The 15,000-nt window shown below is 41.5% G+C and overlaps 1 protein-coding gene across 2 annotated transcripts in view; it reads left to right on the top strand.

Annotated features, from left to right (window-relative positions):
- The window catches only part of LOC310728934 (CMP-N-acetylneuraminate-beta-galactosamide-alpha-2,3-sialyltransferase 1-like), a 37,549-nt gene that overhangs the window by 1,928 nt on the left and 20,621 nt on the right, over window positions 1–15,000 (top strand). The window lies entirely within an intron of this gene.

Here is a 15,000-nt window from a genome sequence, read left to right as displayed (position 1 = left end):
CCCTGAGATGTGGAGCTACTGACTATCAGAGGAACATCTCACAGCGTTAGAGCTCCTCTACAGCGCGCCTTCCCCTTAGGGGGTGTTTAGGGTGTTAGGAGAAGAGAAGCACAGGTGTTCAGAACAACAGCTGCTCAAGGGTTCAATACGAAAACCTGGGGCTTCTGGATAAACTCCAGAACTTCTAAATAAATCTGTACAGTGTTGCATTAATACTGAGATGAATACTGACTACTAAATTAATACCAGAACTTCTGAATAAACTAATAGTGTTGCATTTATTTTAAGATTAATACTGACTACTGAATTAATACCAGAACTTCTAAATAAACTCATAGTGTTGCATTGATTCTGGGATGAATACTGACTACTGAATTAATACCAGAACTTCTGAATAAACTAATAGTGTTGCATTGATTCTGGGATGAATACTGACTACTGAATTAATACCAGAACTTCTAAATAAACTCATACAGTGTTGCATTGCTTCTGGGATGAATACTGACTACTGAATTAATACCAGAACTTCTGAATAAACTAATAGTGTTGAATTAATTCTGGGATTAATACTGACTACTGAATTAATACCAGAACTTCTGAATAAACTAATAGTGTTGAATTAATTCTGGGATGAATACTGACTACTGAATTAATACCAGAACTTCTGAATAAACTAATAGTGTTGAATTAATTCTGGGATGAATACTGACTACTGAATTAATACCAGAACTTCTAAATAAACTCATACAGTGTTGCATTGCTTCTGGGATGAATACTGACTAGTGAATTAATACCAGAACTTCTAAATAAACTAATAGTGTTGAATTAATTCTGGGATGAATACTGACTACTGAATTAATACCAGAACTTCTAAATAAACTCATACAGTGATGCATTGCTTCTGGGATAAATACTGACTACTGAATTAAATAACTGCAGTTCCGAATAACTTCTGAATGAACATTAGTACTCTTGAATAAACTTGTACGGTGTTGCATGTGTACCAACAGTTCTGAATTTACGCAGCTAGTACTTAACCTCTTACATGAATACTGTCATTAATAAAGTCCGTACTGAATTTGTACCAGAACTGCTGAATGCATTTTTACAGTGTTACAGTAAAAGCGATAGTTCTAAATTAACTCTAGTGCAGCTACATGACTTGTAGAGTGTTAATAGTTCTGAATTACAACCTTGTGGTTCTCAATCTAGACATAGTTCTGAATAAACTCTGTGTTACATTGATACTTGGATTAATACTGACAGTACTGAATTAATTACCGACAGTTCTGAATTAGCACTACAACTGCAGAATGAACCAATCCATTGTTTCAGTAGTATTAAAAGTTCTGAATTAACATTATAACTGCTGAATACATTTTTATAGTGTGGCGTTGATTAATGAATTAATGCTAACACTCCTGAATGACCTCGTTCAGTGATGCATATATACCAGTTGTTCTGAATTACATCTTTGTGGTTTTGAATTTACACAGATAGTACTAAATAAACTCTGACATGAATACTGTCATTAATTCTGACGGTATGAATCAACACCAGAACTGCTGAATCGACTTGTTTTAGTAGTACTGAATTTACTGACTTACATCCTTGTGGTCCTGAACATTTAAAGATAATTCTGGGAAAAACTCAGTGTTACACGAACATGTGAATACGGTCATTAATACTAAAGGTACTGAATTAACATCAGAACTGCTAAATCGACGTATACAGTGTTTCATTAGTACTCAAAGTTCTGAATTACAACTGATTAATACTAAAACTCCTGAATGAAGTCTAGTGTTACCTGAATACCGTAATCAATGCTGACGTTCTGATCGTTCTGACTGAACTTTAGTGCTGCTCAATAAAGTCGTACAGTGTTGCTGAATAGACGAATACTGTTGAGGAAACGTTTATAGTGTTTTATTAATACTGACTTGGGGGTGTAACGGTACTCACATTTCACGGTTCAGTTCGTACCTTGGTTTTTGTCATGGTTAGAGGGAAGAAAGGGAAAAAAACGCAAAATTGCTCATCCTTTTATTATTGCAGTTCATTATAATTAATTATTCTAATAATTATAGTTCATTATTATTATTATTAATAAAGGGGAGTGGTGGCTCCAGCGGTTAAGGCGCTGGGTTGCCGATCGGAAGGTCTGGGGTTCAAGCCCCGGTATCGCCAAGCTGCCACTCTTGGGCCCTGGAGCAAGACCCTTAACCCTCTATGCTCCGGGGGTCCCTTACGATGGAAATATCAAGGTCCGTGACGTCGTGGTGACGTGGGGCCGCCTTCCCGTGGGCTCACCACCTGCAGGGGGGACCGTAAGGGACGGTGCTGAGAGGATTGGGCAGCAGTCGAAGGCGGGGGCCTGCTTGGACTGCTGCCCCCGCGACCCGAATTACGGATAAGTGGGAAAAAATGAATGAATGAATGAATGAATGAATGAATGAATATTATGAATAATAATTGGTATTATTCATTGTGATCAACGTTTGAACAGTTTACACTTTTAAAACCGTTTGAAATCGAACGCCTGCTTGGTTGAATAAAATATGAATTCAATGCTTTATGATATTTAATGAAAAAAGGAAATAGAACATATCAAATGAATGCAAAACACTTTTTATTCTGTTGGTTAAATTGAGTAATCAATTAAATTGGTACTGACGACACAGAATTTCATGCCTTCGGTTCTGAAGAAATTCTGACAGTGTTACATTTATACACAAAGTGCTGAATCATCGCTGCCGAATAAGTTGCGTTAATACCGATAATACGGCATTACACACCTGTCATGCAGGACGAACTCGAACAGTGCTGAACAATGATGCCCTTGTATAAACACTCGGTGTCACGCTAATACTGATGACAATGATTTCCCAGCCTACGTCCTGAATGCTGAACGGTATCGCGTAACATCTGTACTTACTAAACGAATGCTGATTGTCTTATCTTTTGCGTTTGTCTACGGCTGCATTAACACCCAAGGCGTTGTCATGCAGCACTACTGAATTATGACGGTACCGACAGCGATTCCTTTCCGCACTACCAAACAAACACGGCCTTTGTTTTAATTGTTTAACACACACATTGCTATTAAATACCCACTAATTCTCACAAGTTGCTTTGAAGCGTTTAAAGCACGTGATGAATCCGTGTGGTATGAGTTCAACATGTTCAGCCTTGAATTAACGCCTGCAGGAACGTTTAACACGTACATGCCGTAATTAAGCAGAACAGCGCTAAGGAAACACCCGCTGCGCTAGCATAGGGAGCGCTTTAATAAACACCTGCGTAAACATGAGAAGCGGGTTGTAGTCTCAATGAAGCACTGCGTTCGTCCTATGGTGTCGGACTACCACTTATTCATCGCACTTACATGCTAACGCAAATATGAGCATAATATTAAGAGCGCTGAAGGGGCTCCAGCTTTGTTCTAACACCTGCAGTGTTAAGAAATGGACGAGGCTGACATTTAGACTTTAAGTTTTAAGAATAGCACGTTAGGATGGAATTATGGACGGAGAAAGGTCCTTAACCAGCAATTGCTCAGCTGTATAACTGGGATAACGGTAAAGATAAGGGCGTCTGCCTAAATGTAGGTGAATCCCACTTGTAAGATCTCAAAGGGTAAAACTTCTCCAGAGTGCTACATTGTCTTTATAGCATGATTTCACCTCCTTATTTTTTATCTCAAACCAGTGAGGCTCAAAATCCAATTGAATCAATTGTTTGTTTGTTTTGTTTGTTTACAAATGAGTTCCTTCAGCTGGTTCAGGACCCGGACAGCTCTCACTCACACAATCAACACCCACTTTTTTTTTTTTTTTTAAATACCGCCAACCAATCACAATCTTCCTCACAGCTTTATAGCAAAAACAATATAATTCAGTACAAGAACATGAATAAGAACTCTTCTTCTTCTTCTTCTTTCGGCTGCTCCCATTAGGGGTCGCCACAGCGGATCATCCGTCTCCATACCACCCTGTCCTCTATATCTGCTTCTTTTACACCAACTACCTGCATGTCTTCCCTCAACACATCCATGAACCTCCTCCTTGGCCTTCCTCTTTTCCTCCTACCTGGTGGCTCCATCTTCAGCATTTTTCTACCAATATAATTCATGTCCCTTCTCTGCACATGTCCAAACCATCTCAATCTCGCCTCCCTCACCTTGTCACCAAAACATCCTACATGTGCTGTCCCTCTAATAAACTCATTTCTAATCTTGTCCATCCTCGTCACTCCCAACGAAAACCTCAACATCTTCAGCTCTGCTACCTCCAGCTCCACCTCCTGTTTTTTACTCAATGCCACTGTCTCTAATCCATACAACATCGCAGGTCTCACCACAGTCCTATAAACTTTCCCTTTCATTCTTGCAGATACTCTTCTATCACAAATCACTCCTGTCACTCTTCTCCACCCACTCCACCCTGCCTGCACTCTTTTCTTTACTTCCCTAACACACTCTCCATTACTTTGCACTGTTGACCCCAGGTACCTGAACTCCTCCACCTTCTCCACCTCTTCTCCCTGCAACCGCATCACTCCACTGCCCTCCCTCTCATTCACACACATGTACTCTGTCTTACTCCTACTGACTTTCATTCCCCTTCTCTCCAGCGCATATCTCCACCTCTCCAGGCTCTTCTCAACCTGCTCTCTACTCTCACCACAAATCACAATATCATCTGCAAACATCATAGTCCAGGGAGACTCCTGTCTGACCTCGTCCGTCAACCTGTCCATCACCACTGCAAACAGGAAAGGGCTCAGGGCCGATCCTTGATGCAGTCCAACCTTCACCCTGAACCAGTCTGTCGTACCTACTGCACACTTTACTGCCGTCACACTGTCCTCATACATGTCCTGCACCACCCTCACATACTTCTCTGACACACCTGACTTCCTCATACAATACCACAACTCCTCTCTCGGCACCCTGTCGTACGCTTTCTCTAAATCCACAAATACACAATGCAGCTCCTTCTGTCCTTCTCTATACTTCTCCATCAACATCCTCAAAGCAAATAAGGCATCTGTGGTGCTCTTCCTCGGCATGAAACCATACTGTTGCCCACAGATGGTCACCTCTTCTCTCAGCCTGGCTTCCACTACTCTTTCCCATAACTTCATGGTGTGACTGATCAACTTAATTCCCCTGTAGTTACTGCAGGTCTGCACATCTCCCTTATGCTTAAAGATCGGTACCAGCACACTCCTTCTCCATTCCTCAGGCATCCTCTCCCCTTCCAGAATCCTGTTAAACAATCTGGTTAAAAACTCCACTGCCATCTCTCCTAAACATCTAAACGCTTCTACCGGTATGTCATCTGGTCCAACAGACTTTCCATTCTTCATCCTCTTAATCGCTGCTCTCACTTCCTCCTTACTAATCCTATCTACATCCTGCTTCACCAACTCCACATCCTCCAACCTTCTCTCTCTCTGATTTTCCTCATTCATCAGCTGCTCAAAATACTCCTTCCATCTTCTCAACACACTCTCCTCACTAGTCAACACATTTCCCTCTCCATCCTTTATTGCTCTAACTTGCAGTACATCCTTCCCAGCTCGGTCCCTCTGCTTGGCTAATCGGTATAAATCCTTTTCTCCTTCCTTAGTGTCTAACCTCTTATACAGTTCCTCATATGCCTTTTCCTTGGCTTTCGCCACATCCCTTTTAACCTGCTGCCGCATCTCCTTGTACTCCTGCCTACTCTTCTCATCACTCTGTCGATCCCACTTCTGTTTTGCCAATCTCTTTCCCCTAATGCTCTCCTGCACTTCCTCATTCCACCACCACGTCTCCTTGTCTTGCTTTCTATTTCCAGATGTCACACCAAGTACTTTTCTAGCTGCCTCCCTCATCACTCCTGCAGTAGTTGCCCAATCATCCGGCACCTCTTCACCACCACCAAGCCCCTGTCTGACCTCTTTCCTGAACCTCACACTACACTCTTCCTCCTTCAGTTTCCACCATCTTATTCTTCTTTTAATCCTTACTTTCCTCCTCTTCTTCTTCGCCTCCAAAACCATCCCACAGACCACCATCCGATGCTGTCTAGCTACACTGTCCCCTGCCAACACCTTACAGTCTCCAATCTCCTTCAGGTTGCATCTCCTACACAGAAGATAATCCACCTGTGTGCACCTTCCTCCACTCTTACTCTTCCACCCTATGATCCTCCTTCTTCTTAAAATACGTGTTCACCACTGCCATTTCCATCCTTTTAGCAAAATCTACCACCATCTGCCCTTCCACATTCCTCTCCTTAAAACCATACCTACCCATCACCTCCTCATCACCTCTGTTCCCTTCACCTACATGCCCATTAAAGTCTGCCCCAATCACCAATCGTTCTTTCCTAGGTACACCATCTACCACTTCATCTAATTCACTCCAGAATCTTTCTTTCTCCTCCATCTCACAGCCAACTTGTGGAGCATAGGCACTGATGACATTTATCATCATCCCTTCAACTTCCACCTTCACGATCATCACCCTATCAGAAACTCTCTTCACCTCCACTACACTCTTACTGTATGCTTCTTTCAGAATCACCCCTACACCATTTCTCTTCCCATCCACACCATGATAAAACAGTTTAAACCCACCTCCAATGTTCCTGGCCTTACTCCCTTTCCACTTGGTCTCCTGAACACACAACACATCTACCTTTCTCCTCTCCATCATTTTAGCTATCTCTCTCCCTTTACCCGTCATAGTACCAACATTTAAAGTACCAACCCGAACCTCTACTCTCCTACACTGCTCCTTTTCCTGCCGTCTCTGTAAACGCCTTCCTCCTCTCCTTCTCCTCCTTCGGCCAACAGTAGCCCAATTTCCACCGGTACCCTGTCGGCTAACGATACCTGTGGCGGTCGTTGTTAACCCGGGCCTCGACCGATCCGGTATGAAATTCTCATTTGTGATCCGCATATTTTATTTGGCACATGTTTTACGCTGGATGCCCTTCCTAACGCAACCCTCCCCATTTACCCGGGCTTGGGACCGGCACTAAGAGTACACTGGCTTGTGCCCCCCTAATGGCTGGGTTAAGAACATGAATAAGAACCATTTGTCCAAAAAAAGCATTTTTGTGATGCTGGTGGAGGCTGAAAAAAGTACTGACTTTTCCAGCCACATGTGGTTCTTTTCCAAACTGTGAATGTTAATGAAACTTCCCCTTTGCTTGAACAAGGAAACTTAAATCTGTTCCAGCATGAAGGTGCCCCTGTGTACAAAGCCAGCTCCATGAAGATCTGCTTTCCATGGGTTGGAGTGGAAGATCTCCTGCTATTGAGCTCCAACCTGATCACCTTAAGGATGAATGTAAAGACTGATTGCACCCCAGGCCTCCTCACCTTCTCGCCTACATCAGTACCTGACTTACTAACACCCTTGTGTTTAAATTAATCTAATAGAACATCTTCCCAGAATAGTGTAGCTCACTTTAAGAGCAAATGGGGACTAAATGTGGGATTAAAGAAAGTAAAGAAAAAGAAAGGAATAGTAAGAGGAGAGTAAATAATAGTAAAGGAAACAGGAAGAAAGAAAAGTGGAAAAAGAATGGGGGGGAGGAAGGAAAGGAAACAAGGAAAGAGGAAGGGATATATATATATATACTGTATATGAGAAATACTGAAGACGGAGATTAAATGTGGAACGGGACGTTCAAAAATCTTATGTTCGGATGTCCACAGATTTTTGGATTTTTCTCGGAAACACAAAGATGTTCACGTCTCTCTCGGCTGGAGTGTGTTTATCATGCTACACACCATGAACCATAAATATGTGTGTGTGTTTGTGTGTGTGTGTGAGAGAGAGAGAGCGAGAGAGAGAATCGGAGCTACGATTGTATTCGTTTTTCTCTCGTTCTGGATAAACCTCAGGTCTCACGGAGGTATTTATAGAGATGAGAAGATCCAGTAGACGATGGTGGGATATGGAATGCTGCGTCTGTGCTCAGTTTAATCACCACGTGATGATCCAAGTGGAACACACACTTGCTCACGCACAACCAAATGAGAACAGTAATCCAGGCGAGATGAGATAAGATGAAGATGAGATGAGATGAAGATGAAGATGAGTTCAGTAATCAGTGCAGTGGACGACTAATGAACATGTGAGGTTCTAAACTTCTCGTCCACTTCAGGGCGTGAAAATACAAGTACAGTCTGAGGTGTAAAAATTACTTCGGAGCCTGTGTGTGGGAAAGGAAAGGAAAGGAAAGGATGAATGAGTAAATAGAGGAAAGGAATAGGAAAAAGGTAAAGTAGGAAAGAAAAAGATTGGTAAGGAAAGAGGACAAAGGAAAGGAATAAGAAAGAAAGAAAGAAAGAAAGAAAGAAAGAAAGAAAGAAAGAAAGAAAGAAAGAAAGAGAAAGAAAGAAAGAAAGAAACTAATAAAAAGTAAGAAAAGGAAAGAGGAAGAAAGAAATTAAATGAAAAGAAAGAAAGGAAGAATAGTAAAGAAAAGCAAATGAAGGAGAAGATAGAAAGATAATATAAAAGGAAAAAAGAGAAGAGAAGAGAAGAGAAGAGAAGAGAAGAGAAGAGAAGAGAAGAGAAGACTGTCTCCCCTGGTTTTCAGGCCCATCAGCACACAGTTGGAGGAGAAACATTAAAGAAAAGAACCACATTTCTCTCAACACCTACAATCAACACCAGTGTCATTAAAATCCAAAACATTAATCAAACTGAAATAAAACCAAAAATATTTCTTAATTAACATTTTTTAACTTTAACATTTAACTTTAAATTAACTTCATGCTAATTCAACTGAGTTAATTAGTCAAGTTAATTAGTTAAATTAGTTAAAGCTCATTTAAATGTAATAATTACTGAGAAAAAAAAACATGGTGATATTAACAATGAGCAAAGAGACACTGTAGGAACAGAGGTTTGTGGAAACCTGGTCATACGATCGCTGTGTGCTTCTTGTGCTTCTCTTTAAACGTCCCAGTCCACATTTAGTCTCGTTTACTGTTAGAATGAGCTCCACTCTTCTGAGAAGAAGTTCCAGCAGGTTTGTGTGATGTAAAGGGTGTTAGTAAAGTCAGGTACTGATGTAGGTGAGGTGTTTAAGGTTCATCATGGTTTAGAAAATAAAATATGGCCTGATGCTTCCACACACTACACGCCATCTGATTCGAGATGACTTCAAGCTCAAATCCTGGACATAATCCGCTATATAGCGATCATCTGGGTCCTCATGAGAAACTAATCCTGCACAAACAGAGCTGCAATGTGGCCTTAATATCAAACGAGCTTCTTCATCCTTAGACTCCAAACCCCTTTATATCCAGGTACATATTAGCATTGGGCGTTCTAGCGGTTAATTGCTGAGCTTGTCTGTTTTGTACGCTTCAGAAAATGAGCTCCGCTTGATCTGGACCTGTGTGTGTGTGTGTGTGTTAGGAAACCAGGGTTAAATCTGTGAGGAGAAAGAAGATTAAACTTCACACACAGCTCTGATTCAGCACAGATGCTAAACAGCTCATTCTGGCTCAGCGGTGGAGCTCGTGGACTCGTGATAACCAAACACCTTTTATATTTCGTTTAAAATCAGCACATTTATTTATTTATTTATTTATTTTTATTAAGCCTATATTAAGAAGTTGAGAACCATTTTAGAACCTTCAAACAGCCCTAAAACAACTCTTAAGCACTCCAAGGTTCAAACTTAATGTCATATAACTAACCATAAACAGTATGACACACAGTGAAACGCTTCCGAAGAACTCAGTACACTCTTTGAAAAATATGAAGAACTGTTATAGAAGAACCCTTGAAGAAACCTCATACTCTATGTATCATACATAACCATATACAGTGCACCATGCCGTGAAATGCTTTTGAAGAACCCTTGAAAGATTTAAAGAATTTTTGAGGAAACTATCATGGAATTTTTGAGGAGATTTTTGAGGAAACATTGAAGAAATTTTTGCAAAAGCCCTCAAAGACTCCTGGAAGAACTCTCAGAGAACCCTTAAAGAACTCTGGAAGGACCCTTGAAGAATCTCCCAATGAACTCTTGAGGAACTCTCAAAAAATCCTTAGACAACTTTGGAATAACTCTCTAAGAACATTGGAAGAACAACCCTCAAAGAAATTGAAGAGAACTCTGGAAGATCTCTGTGTGTTTCAAACCACATGTTAGGGTTAGGGACCGGGACCATCACCTATAGACGTTCATGTTGTTGCTTCAGTTCCTCTTTCTGACATACTTCCATTGTGTTGTTGGGGTTTTAGTGTGATGTGTGCTGTAAAGTCAAATGTTTCCTGACAAACAGAGAGTGTGTGTGTGTGTGTGTGTGTGTGTGTGTGTGTGTGTGTGTGTGTGTGTGTGTGTGTGTGTGTGTGTGTGTGTTTTACAATGCAGTCCCTGCTGTTGCTTGATAAAAACACACACTTGTCCTTTCTTTCTCTTCTCAGACACACAGACGTCGTTGTTTCGCTCTGAACACCGTGCTGCCTTCAAGTGCATGACAATTGTTTATCGCTTTTTTTCTTCGGTGCCCTTTGTGCCTTTCTGCTATTGTTCATTCTTTCTGCATGAACGCTGCTTTTTGTAGCACCTTCTCTCCAACAGGGCACAGAACCAGGTGTGAAACATGTTTCGGATAAAACACACACACACACACACACACACACACACACACACACACACACACACACACCGGGTGTAGTCCTTTTTCAGAGTGTATAATCCCTCTGATAGCCATCTGGTGTGAACTTCATCTCCCATAACGTTCACAAGCACACGGCTATCACCCTGAGCTTTACTACCTCACTGTGTCTTATGTAAATGCCCGACAATCCCACACACACACACACACACACACACACACACACACACAAACACCTCCCCCATAACTCTCGATCATCTCATAACATCATAAACGAGTGTGGCTGGAGCGTCCCTCAACCATTACTGAATATAACGTGGGATATGAGAGAGAGAGAGAGAGAGAGAGAGAGAGAGAGAGAGAGATGTAGAAGATATGATAAAAAGCATTGATAGAAGACACAGAGGAGAAAGAGAAGTAAGAAAGACACAAACTTCACACACATTTAGACCATGAGTAAGTAAGCTCCTGTGTTGTGATGAAGAACGTTCTCTCCCCTGGGTTTCACATCCTACTTAGTCCTGCATGTTGGCTGATGTAACAGAGGCTCTACGGCCAGACTGTAAATCTGCCAGGATGAAGGACATCCTTGTGTTATCCCCATCCTGAAAAGGACACCTCGCTTTCACTTCTCCACCAGCCTTCTGCATGATGCACTCTTCAGAAACACAAATCCATACATGATGAGGAGGTAAAGAACAGCCCGAGGTGAAGCTGAGAGCATGAATGGAACTGAAACTGGATGTCACTATGGCTACAGGTGATGATAATCAGCGCATTCATTTAGAAAACTGATTCAGCTGACAAACATAAACTACCTGTGTGTTCAACACTCACACCTGAACTTCCTTCAACCAATCACAATCCAGCATCCACACCTAAACATCCTTCCAGCCAGTCACAATCCAGCATCCACACCTGAACCTGCTTCCAGCCAATCACAAGCCAGCATTCACACCTGAACTTCTTTCAACCAATTACAAAATCCAGCATCCACACCTGAACCTCTTTCCAGCCAATCACAATCCAGTATCCACACCTGAACATGCAGCCAATCACAATCCAGAATTCTCATCTGAACTCCATCTAGCCAATCACAACCCAGCATTCACACTGGGGTAAAATCGCTTGGGGAAAAAATCCCTCCTTGTTAAATAAAAAAACTATTTTGACAATAACAATGAATTTTGGTCACTTCAGTTGTAAGTTTAAAATTACAATTCATTTAAAAACCTTGTGCAGGAAAGTTCTCAATGCTTTCTGGAACGCTTTCTGAAAGTTCTGATCTCCACCTGGTGCTTATGTACTTGATAACTGTTGTACTGTCATGGCTGGTTCCTGTAGATTCAGTGTCCTAGTCCAACATTTCAGATGTAGATGCATCCATCAGGACGTCGAAGGAACAGCATGTGATACTGATATCTGCTTTTTCATTCCCGGATGAAGCAGTTGGAGGTCTGGGCATTGGTGCCTGTGTTTGATGTTGGGGATCAAACATTTTGTCTTTTGTCTCTGGTCTTACCAGTGTAATGTGAATATAAATCAGAAATCGTGTGCTTTGCATTGAAGCTCTGAGTGACATGATATCATCTGTGAGCATGCGGCGATCTAAAAAAAACACAGGGATTTACTGTAGAAACCCTTTGAAAAGTCAAAATAGAAGGCCATTGGGTGTTTTTGCTCTACATGAAAGACATTCAGGTTTGGCGATTAGACAAGATCAAAATTCAAGCTTTCATGTGCTGGTGTTTACGTCTAGTTTCTTGTTGCCCAGGTGTTTCCCCTGTTAGACTGATCTGAGTGCAGACCAGGGATGTTAAGATTCAGCGAATCATATTGGTGCATTAAAGTTAACGATGTGATGCATCGAATTTAAAAAACTGTGCATCAGATACGAGTTGGCATTTGTATCACAATGCATTGTTTTTACATATGCGTGTTGGTAAAAGCAGATTTACTGATTGTATAATTATTACTAGCTGCGCTACACTTCTATTATTTAGAAAGCAATCAATTATTTGTGACCACTTCTTTCTACGTAGATCGATTTCTCTCGCGTTCTCTCAGCATCGCTGCCGCTATGTGACTACGACGCATCACGACACTACGGAGACCGAGGCGTGTCCTGAGAGTCATGTAGAATACAGATTAACATGGCAGAGGCAGAGCTGTAACTTCCTGGAGACCCGACTGTCTCTGCACTACAAAGGCGTGTTTGTGAAAGCGCCATGCGTTAGAAGTCAGAAGGAACTTTGCTGCCTGTTAAATCATATCGGAGCTGCTTCGTGTGTATCGTAACATATCGTTGGCCTGGGTTACGGAGATGCACATCCATAATACAGACTCTTAGTTTGAAGCCTGGGTTTTACCAGCGAAAACCTGATTTTGTTGTTAAAAAGAGTAAACCAGTTTAAAGACCTGAGAGCTGTGAGAAGCTGAGAAAAGAGGGAAAGCCTGAGAGAAGCATCACAGAAGAATCTTGAATGTCCTGAAAAAGACACACCACAAGACACAAACTTCCGCTCAGCAGTAAGATTCACAAGGTCAGCTCGGATTTCACAACGAAATCATGAATCGAACCCTTGAAGCTCTGGAATCACTATGAAGTTCTACTAATTGATGGAGAAAGAAAGGATCTGCTTACGATCCAAAGCAGAGGGTTAAATCATTGTGGTGGTCGTGCCATGGCTTGGACTTGCGTGTTTCTGGAACAGTCTCACTCATCCTTATTGATGACTGGTTTCCTGATGGTTTTAGCAGAACGATATTTGCAGGAACATCAATGAATTGTTTGACTAGATTTTGATACATCAATTTTAAAATTCTTCTGCACTTCTCCATGAAAAATAAGAAGAAGACAGAGAGAGAACCAGTGAGGAAAGCTGTAATGGAAATGCGGAAATGAGGACCCCATGTGATGTGACTCGAGCAGTTTATTGTTCCACTTTTAAAGGTGTTTCTTCCTTTTTTGTTTGTTTCTGTGGCTTTGGTGCCATTTTGCAGGCGATAACTCTTTTGCTGGTTCGGTTTCTCCAAGGCAGCTTTGATGTTCGATTTGTGTGTGTGTGTGTGTGTGTGTGTGTGTGTGTGTGTGTGTGTGTGTGTGTGTGTGTGTGTGTGTGTGTGTGAGAGAGTGGGTGTCTAAAAAAAGAATCAGAAACATACACAATCTTTCCAAAAGTCTTGTCTTGAAAATAGTTGCACATCTAAAGAATAGCAGAAGTCTTTTTCTTCACAGCAGCAGTGCTATCTCCTGCTTCCACACCAGCACACTCAGTACCACAGCAATCTCCATTTTCAATGTTCTGCAGAACCACACCGGCTTTCTCCATATAGTTTTCAACATTTTCCAGACCAAACCGGTAATCTCCATTGCTCAGCTCATGTTCTCCAGAAGCACAACATTCTTCAAAGTATTTTCAAATTTCTTCAGAACCACATAAGCAATCTTTATAATGTTTTAAATGTTCTCTAAAACCACATCGGTATTTTCCATAATGTTTTGAATGTTCTCCAGAACCATATTGGCAACCTCCATTGCACTTCTAATGTTCTCCAGAACCACAAAAATCATCATAGTATTTCCAACATTGTCCAGAACCACTCAAGCAATCTTCATAATTTTTTGAACGTTCTCCAGAACCCTGCCAGCAATCTCATTGTGTTTTCGACGTTCTTCAGAACCACACCTGAAATCTCCATAATGTTTTGAATGTTCCCCAGAACTACAACGATCTTCATAGTATTTCCAACATTCTCCAGAGTCACACCAGCAATCTCCATAGTGTTTTTTTATTTTCTCCAGAACCATATGAGCAATCTCCATAACAGTCCCGAAATTCTCCACGACCGTGCCGGCTTTCTCCATGGCATTTTGTCTGCTGTGATCCTTTGAGTCGGTGGGCTTGTGATTCTTTGAATTCGTTTGGAAACCTTTAATTAAGTTGGGAACATTTAAATTGGATGTGATTTTTGTTTGAGGCTGTGGTTCACTTGTTTTTCTTAATGTTGGTTGTGATTGTTTTGAGTCAGTTGGGAGTCGGTTGCCTACGTTATCTGATTCTAAATATTTAAACTGATATTTTTTGACTACTCTCACTCTTTTGGTTTCTCTTACACCACATAAACACACACACACACACACACACACACACACACACACACACACACACACACAAAACAGAGTTTTGCCTGCATATCTCTTCGCCTCTGTGCTCAGTGTTTATACACAGCATTTTGTATGTGGGGGTGTGTGTGTGTGTGTGTGTGTGTGTGTGTGTGTGTGTGTGTGTGTGTGTGTGAGTGTGTGTGTGAGTGTGTGTGTGAGTGTGTGTGTGTGAGAGAGAGACAGAGAGC

This window comes from Silurus aristotelis, assembly GCF_946808225.1.
Source record: "Silurus aristotelis genome assembly, chromosome: 7".
NCBI classification, from domain to species: Eukaryota; Metazoa; Chordata; class Actinopteri; order Siluriformes; family Siluridae; genus Silurus; species Silurus aristotelis.
The sequence above is the reverse complement of the archived record's forward strand: the minus strand, read 5'-3'. Positions and strand labels throughout refer to the sequence as shown.